Source organism: Heterodontus francisci, unplaced genomic scaffold (assembly GCF_036365525.1).
Source record: "Heterodontus francisci isolate sHetFra1 unplaced genomic scaffold, sHetFra1.hap1 HAP1_SCAFFOLD_736, whole genome shotgun sequence".
In the NCBI taxonomy this organism is placed as follows: Eukaryota; Metazoa; Chordata; class Chondrichthyes; order Heterodontiformes; family Heterodontidae; genus Heterodontus; species Heterodontus francisci.
Genome location: NW_027142325.1, coordinates 1 through 14182, shown reverse-complemented (window position 1 = coordinate 14182; position 14182 = coordinate 1). Strand labels below are relative to the sequence as shown.

At 47.8% G+C, this 14182-nt stretch overlaps 1 long non-coding RNA gene across 2 annotated transcripts; it reads right to left on the bottom strand.

The window, feature by feature from the left end:
- Nucleotides 1-215: 215 nt before the first annotated feature.
- On the bottom strand, nt 216-9218 carry LOC137367036 (uncharacterized). Of its 2 annotated transcripts, XR_010973676.1 has the most exons (3): nt 8902-9210; nt 4436-5072; nt 216-4374 (listed from the first exon to the last, which is right to left on the bottom strand). It is a non-coding gene; the product is annotated as an uncharacterized lncRNA (long non-coding RNA). The 2 variants fall into 2 exon arrangements; XR_010973675.1 differs by having other exon boundaries at nt 216-5072; nt 8902-9218.
- Between the last annotated feature and the right edge of the window lie 4964 nt (nt 9219-14182).

Sequence of the window (14182 nt, the reverse complement as noted above, 5' to 3'; positions counted from 1 at the left end):
ATCAAGTGAGAAGGACAGATGCTGCATCAGCTTCCAGTATTGTCAGAATGTCCATCAACCTCTATGGGGGATAAATTGATTAGCGGGGAGGAGGAGGAGTGTTGGGATGGCGTTCGACAAATAACCCACATCCGTAGATTGTGCTGCACAAATACACATTCTTGTGTTCCAGAAAGCTGGGTCCTGAAGGATAGAACTGGAGCCCAAACCTTACGCACTTGTAAGCTTTTATTTACCAAGATACGTTTTACAAGCATGCACCTCCTGATCCCCATTACCACAGTTTCAGTCTGCTCCTATGTAAAGACAAGTGAATCCCCAGTTAATGCCCATCACCTGAACACAATTCAATATTCAATTACTATACCAGTAACCCACACCATTTAAAGATAGTCAGTACCTCTTAAAGAGGAGGTGGATTGGTCTTCTGGATGTGGTGTGAGGAAGTGGAATGAAACCTATCACAAATGTCTGAGCCTGGGAGAGTGCGGACATAAAGTTTCCCTGATGCTGCACTGGAGGCCTTGGTGTCGGAAATGGAGAGGAGGAGGGACATCCTCTATCCCTGAGAGGAAGTGGGTGGTCTGGAGGTGGAGGAGGGACATCCTCTATCCCTGAGAGGAAGTGGGTGGTCTGGAGGTGGTGGAGGGACATCCTCTATCCCTGAGAGGAAGTGGGTGGTCTGGAGGTGGAGGAGGGACATCCTCTATCCCTGAGAGGAAGTGGGTGATCTGGAGGTGGAGGAAGGACATCCTCTATCCCTGAGAGGAAGTGGGTGGGCTGGAGGTGGAGGAGGGACATTCTCCATCCCTGAGGAGAAATGGGTGGTCTGGAGGTGGAGGAGGGATATCCTCAGGAGAAGGAATGGGGCATCCTCTATCCCTGAGGAGAAGGGAAACTTCATAGCACATGCTGAGGAAGCAAGGGGAGGAGATTACAGAGGAGCTAAACACAAGGAATGTGGAGCCATGTACCTGGATACAGTGTCGATGAAGTTCAATTATCTGACAAGAGTTGTTGAGTTAAGATCAAACTTCAAATGACAGCTGCACTACTAGCCACATCAGTGGCTGAATTAACATCATCCCTATCCCCCACTTACCCACAATTTCTATTACTCAGTACTGAACACTTCAATGAACAGGCTTGACATCACACTCTCACACTCAGCATTGTAGAAAAGGTTACACCCACAACTCACACCACACACAGACGCATACACAGATATACAAACAGATACACACACATACATACACAGACACACACAGAGATACACACCGACACAGACACACAAACAGATACACACACACACACACAGATATACAAACAGATACACACACACAGATACACACACACACGACACACACAGATATACAAACAGATACACACACACACAAACACGCACAGATACACACACCACACACAGATATACAAACAGATACACACACAACACACACACAGATATACAGATACACACACACCACACACACACATATACAAACACACCACACAGACAGATACACACACACACAACACAGATACACACACAAACACACACAGACACACAATCTACACACAGACACTCAATCTACACACACAGATATACAAACAGATACACACAGACACACACACCACACACACAGATATACAAACAGACACAGATACACACACACACAGACACACAATCTACACACACAGATATACAAATAGATACACACACACAGACACACACACAACACAGATACACACACACCACAGACACAGATATACAAACAGAGACACACACACACCACACATACAGATATACAAACAGATACACACACATACATACACAGACACACACAGAGATACACACCCACACAGACGCACAAACAGATACACACACACACACACACAGATATACAAACAGATACACACACACAGATACACACACACACAGATACACACACACACCACACACACAGATATACAAACAGATACACACACATCACACACAGATATACAAACAGATACACACACACCACACACACACATATACAAACACGCCACACAGACAGATACACACACACACAACACAGATACACACACACACACACACAGACACACAATCTACACACAGACACACAATCTACACACACAGATATACAAACAGATACACACACACAGACACACACACCACACACACAGATATACAAACAGACACAGATACACACAGATACACACACACACAGACACACAATCTACACACACAGATATACAAACAGATACACACACACAGACACACACACAACACAGATACACACACACCACACACACAGATATACAAACAGAGACACACACACACCACACATACAGATATACAAACAGATACACACACATACATACACAGACACACACAGAGATACACACCCACACAGACGCACAAACAGATACACACACACACACACACACACACAGATATACAAACAGATACACACACACAGATACACACATACACAGATACACACACACACCACACACACAGATATACAAACAGATACACACACACCACACACACAGATATACAAACAGATACACACACACCACACACACACATATACAAACACGCCACACAGACAGATACACACACACACAACACAGATACACACACACACACACAAACACACACAGACACACAATCTACACACAGACACACAATCTACACACACAGATATACAAACAGATACACACACACAGACACACACACCACACACACAGATATACAAACAGACACAGATACACACAGATACACACACACACAGACACACAATCTACACACACAGATATACAAACAGATACACACACACAGACACACACACCACACACACAGATATACAAACAGACACAGATACACACAGATACACACACACACAGACACACAATCTACACACACAGATATACAAACAGATACACACACACAGACACACATACAACACAGATACACACACAGCACACATACAGATATACAAACATACACACACAGACACACACACAGATACACAGAAACACACACACAAAGATACAGACACACACACACACAGATACAGACACACACACACACAGCCACATCACTGAGACATATTGCTGAACACTCATTAACGAACTTTCTCTTCCTTGTGGGAGAAGGTGCGGGATAACAGGAGGCAGCACCAGGAAACTGGAACAGACAATTCTTGCAATACTGGGAATGGGAAGGGGCATCACTAAAGCTGTGGTGATTGGTGAAGCTGGAGAGATCAATGATCAGGGTTTCTGTAAACCTAATCTTCCTTCTCGGTCCTCACTTCTTCCCCACCCCACTCAGACTGAATGAAACATTGCAGCTGGTGTCAGCGCACTCTCACTCCTCTCACCAAATCACAACCTTAACCCTTTCGCCTTTTCATTTCAGCTCCCACAAAGAAGAATCTGTTCAGCCAGTGGAGGAAGAAGAGATGGATGATGATGAAGTACTGTTGCTTGATTTCACTCTCGCAGCTCAGAGACTGACTCTCTGTGGACTTCAGACGCTAGTATAGATGAGGGAACACGGGCACAAGGAGCTGTGGAGTTGGGGGAGCGGTGGGAGGATCCCATATGTGCCAGCTCGCCGGAGGGAAGGTTGCAGACAGTTCTGCTGCACACAACTCAGGTGAGGAGTTTGGATGAGCCAGGCTACAGATGAAGGCTGATGGGCGTGCTCAACAAAGTACTCGGTAAACTGGAAATCCTGCCCAAAAGCCTGGGCACAATATCAAGGAGCGTGGAGGAGTCAGTCCCCAACCTTGGCACAGGGCTTTGCACAGATTTTGGAGCTCATTCATTCCAGGCGGAACCCAACCTGTTGGAGCGTCTGATTACCAATCTGAGCTTCCAACACAGCACAGACTGCTGCCTTGGAGTCTCAGTCTGCTGCCATTATATACCTCTGGGTGCCACTGTTGAAATGGGATTCCAGATCAATGCAGCAGTTCAGCAACAGTTCTCCAGCAGATGGTGAGGGTTCCTGAGGCACTGGGAGACCGGCAGTGGCTCCATAGAAGAGGAGCCTGCTGTTCCCTGTCATGATGACAGCATTCCTGCATCCAACCCAAACACTCTGCCAGTGCCCTTGCTGCCCAGAATGCTGCAGCCCAGGCCGAATGGTGCAATCTCCATCCCAGCCCTCGAGGCCCAGAGTGCCATCCGCAGTGTCCGTCTGAATTGAAGCTCAGCAGACTTCCTCCGCCCAAGCTCCCAGCCACTAAGAGCACCTCGTAGAAGCAACAACGATAACTGGCATTTATATAACACCTTTAATGTAGCGAATTGTCCCAAAGGAACTTCACAAGAGCACATGAAAGTTACATGATGGAGCTACCAGGATTGTGTACAGTGTTCACAATCATTGCAGCTCCATCATGTAACTTTGATCGACTGACAGTAAAAGCACAGATTCACTCTGAGATCAGTTATTGAAAGCTGACTGGCCTCCAGCAGAATCTCCCGTCACAGCCGAGGAGCTAGAAACAGCAGCCAGTTCCCTGAGCAAAGCAGCTGGAATAATTGGGGTTTCAAACCTGTCCTACTCACAGTCACCTCTGCCCCATGAGCTCTCCCACTGTTTACACCATAAATAAAGCCTGGCCATTTAGACAGACTGATATTGAGAATGTTCACATTCAGATTCCATTCAGAGTAACGGGGTCATCTGGACTTTGTGTGATAGTGTAAAACGGCCAATCAGCAGCCTGTTTTATATCTCTCCCCATTTTTATTTCCATTCCAGCCAATGTCAGGGATTTAAATCGGGCTGTTGATTCGCTATCACCCATGTTACACTGTCCCACTAAGTCTAAATGATCATCACAGTGTGATGCAGAACCTTGCTGAATAGCTGATTAACAGGACGAATTTTGTACTCAGTACCCAGGATCACACAGTGAATGATGACCAAAGCAAGTCCAGTTTAAATTGCTGGATGAGATTCAGTGCAGGGCGAGTGGAACAGGTTTATATTGCGGTTTGAACATTCAGTTTCTCAGCCTCCTGCGATGGATCAGTCCTGCTCCTTTCTGGGGACAAAACAAGATTAAATAAAATGAGCCATATTAACAGTAAAATAAGAGCATTTTCAGAACCGCCATATACAACCTGCAGCTGTTTACATAGGATTCCCCATGTATTTAAAAACAGATTAGATTATCAGTGTTAAACACTGACACAATGGGTCTGATTGTTGTTCCTGTTTTCAGCAAGAACAACAACTTGCATTTATAAAGGGCGGCGTTTGCTGACAACGCAACCATCAGGTGGCGCAGTACTAGCACATGCGAAAATGCAGCCTGTTCCACTGTAACATCAGTGTCTGCGACGTTCAGGCAGCTGCCAGGATTAATGATGGTTTATCTGTTTATCACAGATAAACAACTTCAACCCAAAGATCCACTCAAATATTGTCATGCTGCCACCGCCATCCCACCCCCAACAGTCTCCCCTCCCTCCTGCGCATGCGCCAGTTATTTAGTAGCTAGTCATCTTAATTCACCTAAAGTGAATTACTTTAGGAGCAGTGACTGTCATTTCATAAGCAAACATGACAGCAGACAATGGACATGTTTTGGTTGATACTCGGAGAACGTTGCACTGTTTAAACTTTCTCAGAAGGACAGCACCTCTGACAGTGCTGCACACCCTCCGTAATTCAGTGAGGTTTCAGTGCCATCCCGCTGTCCACTCACTCACTTCCCGCTTCACCCCCCATCCTGCTCTCCGGCCGCTCACTCCCCGCTTCCCCCCCCCCATCCCACTCTCCGGCTGCACACTCCCCACTTCCCCCCCCCCCCCCCCATCCTGCTCTCCGGCTGCTCACTCCCTGCTTCCCCCCCACACCGGATCAAGCTCTCCGGCCGCTCAATCCCTGCTTCGCCCCCACACCCGATCAAGCTCTCCGGCTGCTCACTCCCCGCTTCCCCCAAATCCTACTCTCCGGCCCCTCACTCCCCGCTTCCCCCCCATCCCACTCTCCAGCCGCTCACTTCCCGTTTCTACCCCCATCCCACTCTCCGGCCGCTCACTCCCCCTCCCCCCCCCATTCCACTCTCCGGCCGCTGACTCCCCGCTTTCCCGCCCATCTCACTCTCTGGCCGCTCACTCCCCCTTTCCCCCCCCCCCCCCCCCCCCATCTCACTCTCTGGCCGCTCACTCCCCGTATCCCCCCCGCCATCTTACTCTCCGGCCGCTCACTCCCCGCTTCCCCCCCCATCCCACTCTCCGGCCGCTCACTCCCCACTTTCCCCCCCCCATCCCACTCTCCGGCCGCTCACTCCCCGCTTCCACCCCCATCCCACTCTCCGGCCGCTCACTCCCCACTTTCCCCCCCCCCATCCCACTCTCCGGCCGCTCACTCCCCGCTTCCACCCCCATCCCACTTTCCAGCCGCTCACTCCCCACTTTCCCCCCCCCCATCCCACTCTCCGGCCGCTCACTCCCCACTTTCCCCCCCCCCATCCCACTCTCCGGCCGCTCACTCCCCGCTTCCACCCCCATCCCACTTTCCAGCCGCTCACTCCCCACTTTCCCCCCCCCCATCCCACTCTCCGGCCGCTCACTCCCCACTTTCCCCCCCCCCATCCCACTCTCCGGCCGCTCACTCCCCGCTTCCACCCCCATCCCACTCTCCGGCCGCTCACTCCCCACTTTCCCCCCCCCCATCCCACTTTCCAGCCGCTCACTCCCCACTTTCCCCCCCCCCATCCCACTCTCTGGCCGCTCACTCCCCGTATCCCCCCCGCCATCTTACTCTCCGGCCGCTCACTCCCCGCTTCCCCCCCCATCCCACTCTCCGGCCGCTCACTCCCCACTTTCCCCCCCCCCATCCCACTCTCCGGCCGCTCACTCCCCGCTTCCCCCCCCATCCCACTCTCCGTCTGCTCACTCCCCGCTTCCCCCGGTTCCTACTCTCCGGTTGCTCACTTCCCGCTTACCCCACCATCCCTCCAGACACTAGCTCCAGGCCGCGCCGCTTCCATCCTCTCGGCCACTCACTCCTATATCGTTCCATCACCCCTCCAGGCCCACCTGGCTTCTCTGGGCAGTGCGGTGAGGAACGATCGAATGTGGGATCGAGTAGCCGAGAGGAAGGAAGCAGCGGGCCTTGGAGCTAGCATCTGGAGGGATGGGGGGGGTGGGGAAAGTGGGGGGGTGAGTGGCCAGAGAGCGGGATGGTGAGGGGAAAGCGGGTAATGAGCGGCGGAGAGCGGGATGGGCCGGGGAAAGCGGGGAGTGAGCGGCCGGAGAGTGGGATGGGCCGGGGAAAGCGGGGAGTGAGCGGCCGGAGAGTGGGATGGTGGGAGGAAGAGGGGACTGAGAAGCCGGAGAGCAGGATGGGGGAGGACGAAAGCGAGGTGTGAGCGGCCGGAGAGCAGGATGGTGGGCGGAAGAGGGGAGTGAGCAGCTGGAGAGCAGGATGGTGGGCGGAAGAGGGGAGTGAGCAGCTGGAGAGCAGGATGGTGGGCGGAAGAGGGGAGTGAGCAGCTGGAGAGCAGGATGGTGGGCGGAAGAGGGGAGTGAGCAGCTGGAGAGCAGGATGGTGGGCGGAAGAGGGGAGTGAGCAGCTGGAGAGCAGGATGGTGGGCGGAAGAGGGGAGTGAGCAGCTGGAGAGCAGGATGGTGGGCGGAAGAGGGGAGTGAGCAGCTGGAGAGCAGGATGGTGGGCGGAAGAGGGGAGTGAGCAGCTGGAGAGCAGGATGGTGGGCGGAAGAGGGGAGTGAGCAGCTGGAGAGCAGGATGGTGGGCGGAAGAGGGGAGTGAGCAGCTGGAGAGCAGGATGGTGGGCGGAAGAGGGGAGTGAGCAGCTGGAGAGCAGGATGGTGGGCGGAAGAGGGGAGTGAGCAGCTGGAGAGCAGGATGGTGGGCGGAAGAGGGGAGTGAGCAGCTGGAGAGCAGGGTGGCTGGAAGCGAGGAGTGGGGAGTGAGTGGGCGAGGGGGGAGAATGTTTTCCTTCGCATGCACCAGTTAGTCCTGGCAAGACGTAGGCTGAGTATGTGCAGCATCTCAGCGCAGGCGACCGTTTGCACATGTTCACAGCTTGGAGCGCTCTGATTATGTCAGCAGACCGCTGCGATGTCAGGAGTCACTTTGTTTATATAGCAAGAACAAAAACTTGCATTTATATAGCACTTTTAACATGTGCTTCACAGGAACACAATCAGGCAAAATGGAACACCGAGTCACATGAGGAGATATGAGGACAGGTGACCAAAAACTGAGTCAAAGGGAACTGCAAATCATTTTCAACACTGTGATAACCATCATTCTCATCATCTGAACAGCAGCCAATCCCCAGAGTGTTTTATTCTTTTTCCGGGTCTTGAGGTGAGTGGTTGGTGTTTTCCAGAAAGCCTTGGGGAAAGACTGAGGTTGGAAAGTGAACAGGAATCTGACTGTCAATAACCCAGCACTGCAATCAAATTCAACTCAATCAGTTTTGAACCATAATATGCCCTGAGGGCTTAACCTTGCAGATTAAAATAGACAATAGTGAATACAGGTGGTCTGGGAGATTTAATCAGGTCCCCGATAGCTCAGCAAGTTCCTGCTGTGAGGAGCTGAATCATACAGACCAGGAAGGGGCCAGTTTCCATCCCATGTCTGGGCTGAGTTAGCCAATCCCAGCTGGGCTGCAGTCGGGCTCTCCAATTGGTCCAAGAGCTACTGGGATAGGGAAAGGAAACATTGCCCAGGGTTCCTGATCCTGCTGGGATCCAGCGACCTCTGCTGGACATGCACTGTGTGGTTGTTCATCGACCAGAATGGCTCAAGTGTTTGAATCACCACCAAAGCTCACCCATGAATCAAGCTTCAGGCATTTAAAGACAAGAGTCTCCCAGCAATATTACATACCTGGATTTATCCCTCAACAAAATAATCCACATCACTATAAGGGCGAGGAGTTTCACTCCAAGTGGAATGCACAATATCGCAATGGGGAAAGTCTCTGCAGCTGAACAGAAAGAGAAAGAAATCAAATTAGAGACAAGCAAAGGTGAGAGACCAACAATGCAGAGACAATTAATCAAAGTCTGTGGATAATTGTGAATCTCGATTGCAGGACAGAAATATCGTGATGGACCTCAATTAAGCGAAGAGTATGGACTGTGAATGAAAATGGCAATTGGAGTGTATGAATAATATAGTTCCTTACACTGACAGGGATTAATCCTGTAGAAATTCAATTCTGGGTACTGCCTGTGCAGAGTTTGCAAGTTCTCCCTGTGACCGTGTGGGCTTCCTCCGGGTGCTCCGGTTTCCTCCCACAGCCAAAGACTTGAGGGTTGATAGGTAAATTGGCCATTGTAAAATTGCCTCCAGTGTAGGTAGATGGTAGGAGAATTGAGGGAAGGTAGGGATGTGAGAGGGAATATGGGGTTAATGTAGGATAAGTATAAATGGGTGGTTGATGGTCGGTGCTGACTCGGTGGGCCGAAGGGCCTGTTTCGGTGCTGTATCTTTCTATGACTCTAATAAAAAAACTTACAGTGACAGGGATTAATACAGTAGTATTTACAGTGACAAGTTAATACTGTTGTATTTACAATGAAAAGGTTTAATACTGTCACCCTTCGAGCATAAAAAGATAGCATGCAGGTACAGCAAGCAGTTAGGAAGGCAAATGGCATGTTGGCCTTTATTGCAAGGGGATTGGAGTACAGGAATAAAGAAGTCTTGCTATAATTGTACAGGGATTTGGTGAGACCACATCTGGAATACTGTGTGCATTTTTGGTCTCCACATTTAAAAAAGGATATACTTGCATTGGAGGGGTTGCAGCGAAGGTTCACTAAATTGGTCCCTGGGATGAGGGGGTTGTCCTATGATGAAAGGCTGTGTAAATTGGGACTACATTCTCTGGAGTTTCGAAAAATGTGAGGCATCTCATTGAAATGTACATGATTCTGAAAGTTCTGGATCGGGTAGACACTGAGAGATTGTTTCCGCCATGCGGGGAATCTAAAACAAGATGTTATAACCGAGGCAGGAGGAGTGCACTGTTAATTCAGTCCCACTTCTCCACAGGTCACAACATGTATTTAAATTTTCCCACTTACTGAAACAGCCAATCTATTTTACTCCAGAATAAAGCACACCAACCAGATATTTTTTAATAAACAACAAAATTATCCATTTATTATAAACTAAGTCTTAACCAATAATGAAGTAAACATATGCACGAATTGAAATATTAAAACCCTTTATTTTTATCCTCGCCCTCACACACTCACATAAACAACCGGTTAACCGGGAGAAAAAATGATTTTTGTTTACAACTGTTACAGTTGGAAGGAATAAAAAACTGAGACTGAAGAGAAGGTATGGAAGTCCTCTGTGTTGGCGAGGTGTCCCAAAGGCGAATAGGTGGCTGCCACTGGGAATCGTCCTAGAACAGTTCTTTCCAACAATGTTGATGAACAGTCTAGGTAGGTTTTCAAGAGATGCAGCTACGGAAGGCATTGCATAAGTCTTACATCAGATGTGCAGTAACAAAGGTTTCAATTCTTGCACATTCTATGCAAAGTTCTTTCAAAGATGCAAGGTTTCTGAAAACATTCAGGATTTCTTCAAATACAGGGAGGCAACAATACAACTTGATGCAGGAATTCTTTAAAGAGAGAGCTGTTTTCTTCTGGCAGGTCAGGAAGCAAATTTCTTTCTGTTCTTGGCCAAACAACCACTGGCCTTTCTTAAGAGTTCAAAATGAAACAAAAACTTTTCCAGAGGCAGGCTGTATGACAACCTGAAATCTTGGTTTGTCATTTCCTTGTAAACATCCTTTTCAGAGTCACAGCACAAACACCCTGCTGGGTTATTTGCAAACCGATGTTTTTCAGTAAAATTTGTTTAATGGTCAACCTTCTGTTGACCTTCCCATAAAAAAACATCCAAAGTTCAGCTTCTTCAAGATTCCAGCATCCATGGAATCCTTTTCAGTTTTTAAAATATAGATTCTCAAGTTATAACAAAAAATGGAAACCTTCGTAACAACAGGGGCACAGTCTCAGGATAAGGACTGTGTTACGATCAGGTGAGAAAGAGGTCTAGGGTTCCCTTTCGGCCTTCACCTGGTATTACTGTAACAGGGTTTTATTTCAAATACACTGTGTTTTTAGCTCTCCCTTGGTGAACTCTTGTTCACAGCTTTCCAATTATAAGGCAAAGAAACCAGCACAAACAGGTTTTCTTAGGTTTAAAGAAGAAAAGTGAAATTTTATTAAACTTAAACTCTAATTCAGTTAATGCCTATGGATGCACGACGCGCCCATGCTAGCATGCATACGTGGTATACACATGCAGATAGGGACAGAAAAGAGCAGAAGAAATAAAGCGTAAAAGCTTACAGCAATATCTGAAGAGTTTTTGTTACAGGTCTTCGAACTCACTGCAGAGTCCTTGCTTGTAAGCAGATCTTGCTTTTCATTGGGGCCCAGTATTCTTCTTAAACCTTGTTCACTGTAGGAGACTTTTCTCTCTTGGGGTTCATGTGTCTTCAATGGATTCAGAAGCTGGTGAGAAAGCGATGGGAGCAGGCAGACAGACAGACAGGAGGTCTTCTTCAGTCTGGGAGTAAACAGTTTTCTGCAGATTCTCAGTTCAAGACTGTACAAATCAGAAATAAATCGAGATGCCAACCAAGCAGGTTAGTCATGTGACTAACTGGTCTGACCACATCTGTTTGTGGATTGTATTGGAGCAGGGGATAGCTCCTTTGTTCCAAAAATATCTTTCCAGCCAGGGGCCTGGTAACCCATTGTCACAGGCCTTCTCTTCTTCCCAACAACAATTTGAAATTTAATGTCCGTGTGGTGAAATTAATGTGCCTCATTCTTGGCAGGTGGGGGGCCCAGTATGACAACTGAGATGAGAAATTACTTCACTCAAGGGGTTGTGAATCTTTGGAATTCTCTACCCCAGAGGGTTGCGGATGCTCCATCACTGAATATATTTAAGGCTGAGACTGAGGCTGGGCGGGAAAGTGGAATTGAAGCCCAAGATCAGCCATGATCATATTGAATGGCGGAGCAGGCTTGACGGGTCACATGGTCTATTCCTGCTGCTATTTCTTTTGTTCTTGTGAGCCTGCTCCGCCTTTCGATAAGATTATTCCTGATCTGGTTGTGATCCTAACTCCACTTTCCTGTCTGCCCCCCCCCCCATAACCCTTGACTCCCTTGTCTATCAAAAATCCATCTAACTCAGCTTTGAATAAACTCATTGACCCTGCCTCCACTGCTTTCTGGGGAACAGAATTCCACAGACTAATGACCGTTCGAGAAAAAGAAATTCTCCTCATCGCCATCTTAAAAGGGAGAGCTCTTATTCTTAAACTGTGTCCCCTAGTTCTCGTCTCCCCCACAAGAGAAAACACCCTCCCAGTATACACTCTATCACGTCCCCTCAGGAACCTATATGTTTCAGTAAGATCACCTCTCATTGTTCTAACCTCCAACAAGTCTCGGCCCAACCTGTTCAACCTTTCTTCATAAGATAAGCTCTCCATCCCCAGAATTAGTCGAGTGATCCGTCTCTGAACTGCTTCTAACACAATTATATCCTTTTCAAATAAGGAGACCAAAACTGCACACAGTTCTCCAGATGTGGTCTCACAAGGCCCTGTCCAGCTGCAGTAAAACTTACCCACTTTGACACACAATTTCCCTTGCAATAAACATCAATGTTCCATTTACCTTCCTAATCACTTGCTGTACCTGCATATTAACCTTTTGTGATTCATGTACCAGGACACCCAGATCCCTCTGTACCACCGGGTTCTGCAATCTCTCTCCATTTAAATAGTATACCGCTTTTCTAAGCTTCCTGTCAAAGTGGACAAGTTCACATTTTCCCACATTATACTCCATCTGCTAAATTTTTACCCACTCACTTAATCTATTTATATCCTTTTGTAAACTCTTTATGTCCTCTTGACAGCTTACTTCCTATCTTGGTGTCCTGGGCAAATTTAGCAACCATACATTTGGTCTCTTTTTATTTATATTTTATTTAGCGATACAGCACTGAAACAGGCCCTTTGGCCCACTGAGTCTGTCCCGACTAACCCTACAGTAATCCCATATTCCCTACCACCTGCCTACACTAGGAGCAATTTACAATGGCCAATTTACCTATCACCTGTGGGAGGAAACCGGAGCACCCGGCGAAAACCCACGCGGTCACAGGGAGAACTTGCAAACTCCACACAGGCAGTACCCAGAATCGAACCCGGGTCCCTGGAGCTGTGAAGTTGCGGTGCTAACCACTGTGCCGCCCCAATTCATTGACATAAATTTAAAATAGTTGAGGCACCCGCACTGAACCCTGTGGCACTCCACTTGTTACATCTTGTCAACCTGAAAAAGACCCATTTATCCCTACTCTCTGCTTCATGTTAACTAACTAGTCTTTTATTCATGCTAATATGTTACTTCCTACACCATGTGCTCTTATCTTGTGTAGTAACCTTTTATGTGACACCTTATTAAATACCTTTTGGAAGTCCAAATACACCACAACTACAGATTCCCCTTTATCCACCTCGCTTGTGAATTCCTCAAAGAACTTTAATAAATTAGTTAAACATGATTTCCCTTTTACAAAACCATGTTGAGTCTGTCAGATCCCATTATGATTTTCGAAGTATCCTTCTATAAACTCCTTAATAATGGATTCTAGCAATTTCCCTATGATATATGTTAGACGAACTGGCCTATAGTTTCCTGCTTCCTGTCTCCCTCCTTTCTTGAATGAAGATTTTACATTTGCTATTTTGCAATCCGCTCAGACCCTTCCAGAATCTATGAATTTTGGAAGATTATAAACAAAGCCTCTACTCTGTCTGCAGCCACTTCTTTTAAGACCCTAGGATGCAGACCATCTGATCCTGGGGAGTTGTCAACCTTTGGGTCTAATAGTTTTCCCAGCAGCTTTTCCCTGGTGATGGTGATTGTTTTAAATTTCTCCCTCCCTTTCACCTCCTGATTTTCAAGTATCTTTGGCAGGTTTTCTCAGTCTTCTGCAGTGAAAACAGATACAAAATACCTGTTCAACACCTCCGCTATTTCCTTGTTTACCATGATCAATTACCCAGACTCACACTCTAGAGAACCAATTCTAGCTTTAGTTACTTTTT